General features: G+C 34.7%; 1 non-coding gene across 1 annotated transcript; it reads right to left on the bottom strand.

Annotated features, from left to right (window-relative positions):
- Positions 1-1,778: 1,778 nt before the first annotated feature.
- On the bottom strand, positions 1,779-1,885 carry LOC141610415 (small nucleolar RNA R71). Its single transcript, XR_012528325.1, has one exon. It is a non-coding gene; the product is annotated as a small nucleolar RNA R71 (small nucleolar RNA).
- Positions 1,886-2,652: the final 767 nt, after the last annotated feature.

Here is a 2,652-nt window from a genome sequence, read left to right as displayed (position 1 = left end):
TAGCATGCTCTCTTAATACTTCCTTAATCAAGTTCTAATCATTCCTTAATCTTGTAAACAACTTCTTAATCTAGTCTTAATACAAATCTCAATACTTAATCTTTCCTTAATTTCTTTATTGTTCTTCATTTATTTTGGGTAATTAGAAGATTATTTGGGTTTATTGGGAGATTGACAACCTTCCATCAATCATCAAGTACTTCTATTATTCTTTGCATTATTATTTTGGAATCTCCATAGGTATAATTCTCTTAACCCTTGCTTTAATTATTGTTAATCATTTTCATTCATTCATCATGTTTTGCCTTGTTAATGTGATTGACAACCTTGTTAGCATGTTAAGTTGATCATGAGTGAGTAGTTTCCTTAGCTAGGGTTAATGGGTAATTAGGGGAAACCAACATGGGGATGGATTCATGCTTAATGTAATATGTTATCATAATTAATTTGCTTGGTTGTTGTGATTCCAACTTATGCACATGTTATGTTTGATGAAATGCGAGCCTATGAATCCTTGCATTTTTTACCCATCACTTATCTTTTCAATGAGGCTTGTAAGACATAAACCAACTCGAGCCTCATTAGACCATGCATAATGTTGAATAGGAAGGATTAAGTCGACTTGTATGTGTTGTACAATCTAAATCGATTCGGCTCCGGGACCCAAACCTTCTTAGGGATTGTAAGATATACACTAACTCGATCCTATCACAACAATAATTGCTTGCTTATAATTTGAGAACATGTTTGTATGATCAACTCCCATGTATTCCCCTATGAACTCATGATACCCTAGTGATTTTAATCAATTGTTTACACCTTCATTTTATCTACCTTGCTTTGTTTTTATTGTTGATTAGTTTTAATTAATCTCCTATCTCAACCCCAAATTGTGACACCCTAAGACACGACCATTTACAATTGAAAATCCTACATCAATACCCGTCCCTTGGGATCCGACCTTTACTTGCCTCTTTACTAAGAGTAGTTGGTAAAGTTATAAATATTGTTTTGGTTGGGTAACTTTTAACGACAAGGTTTAAGCCTTCGAACCAAAAATGGCCCCGTTGCCGGGGACAGTGTTAACTTGATTTGATTTTCTTTAATTGTTTTTAGTTGTGTCTTTCTTTAACTTGGGGAAATCAAACTCCTCAAGGTTGTTCTAATTGTTTTCGACTTGTTTGACATTTTGCATATGTAGGAGATCACAAGGTAACTTGTTACCCATTGATCTTGAAATTGAAAGGACCTTGACCAACAATAGAAGACTTGCTAGAAATACTTCAAGAGTTTTAGGTATTAGTGAGATTGTGGACACTTAACCAAATAACATTGAGTTTACCAACCCTTTTGCAAGAGAAGGAGAGGACAACCCAATACAAAACCCACCACAAAATCAACTCACAATGCCTAAATTTTCATCACATTCCATACCAACCGAGGAGAACCTACCAAATGGTACTCCTACACCACAACATTTAACCGGTAATTTCATTGCCAAATCCGCATTCATACAATTAGTTAAGAGAAGTCAATTTGGAGGGATGCCTAGTGAAGACTCTCATTCTCATATGGAGACCTTTTGTGACTATTATAATGCGATTTCTCAAACCGGAGTTACTCAAGACCAAATTCGATGGGTCTTATTTCCTTTTTCTTTAATTGGTACCGCGAAACAATGGTTTAAAAGCCTAGACAAGGCTACTCTTGGTATTGATTCATGGAAGAAATTAGCACTTGCTTTCTACAAGAAATTCTATCCTCCGGAGAAGACTAACATGTTGAGAGCCCAAATCACCGGGTTCAAACAAAGGGATGAAGAATCTTTGTATGAAACATGGGAGAGATTCAAGGGCATTTGTCAATCTTGTCCACACCATGGACTTAGCGAGTGGTTCCTTGTGAAACAATTTCGGAATGGTCTATATGAAGACTCCCGAAACATTCTCAACATGGGGTCCAATGGTATGTTCACCGAAGTTGATGATGTTGGAATCATTAATCTCATTAATTTACATATTCATATATGAATTAATTTATTTAGTCATAAAATAAATGCTAGATCTTATGCATGCAAACTAAAACAAGATAAGAGAAGAAATCGTCTATCTTACTTATATGTTTCGGATATTAGGGCACCAACAAGATCTCCTTCTTGTTAGTTCTTGAGCTTCCTTATAATGGATGAACAAGGTTCAAATTAGAACCTCTCCCAAAAGCATATACCCAAGGAAATCCCTTAATAACTTATAAAATTATGAACTAGTAATAATATATGTCTTACTTAAAATTTGTCACAAAAATATTTTGTATTTGCTCTTGAATTGTTCGGCTAAGAGAGAATGATTTATGAGGTTTTTATTTCTCTAAGTTTTTCACAAAAATGGTAGAGAGAATATATTTTTCTTACACTAGAAAAAATATAAGTTGAAGTAGTGAATGATGATAGAAAAACCATTGGCATTTTCTAGCTAGGAACACCGGTGGCGAGGGGGAGAAAGGGCCAATGCATGAGCTTGTGTTCTTCTCAAGATCAACTAGGTTTGCATGGCTACTAGTAAGGTTTAATCATTGTGTTTTCCACTTAAAATTAAAACACAATATAAACTTTATACTCCCTCCAATTTTCGGCACATATGACATAAAATGGAA

The sequence above is a fragment of the Silene latifolia genome, chromosome 10 (assembly GCF_048544455.1).
Source record: "Silene latifolia isolate original U9 population chromosome 10, ASM4854445v1, whole genome shotgun sequence".
Classification (NCBI taxonomy): Eukaryota; Viridiplantae; Streptophyta; class Magnoliopsida; order Caryophyllales; family Caryophyllaceae; genus Silene; species Silene latifolia.
Note: the sequence above shows the minus strand (reverse complement) of the source record. Positions and strands in the feature narration are given on the sequence as shown.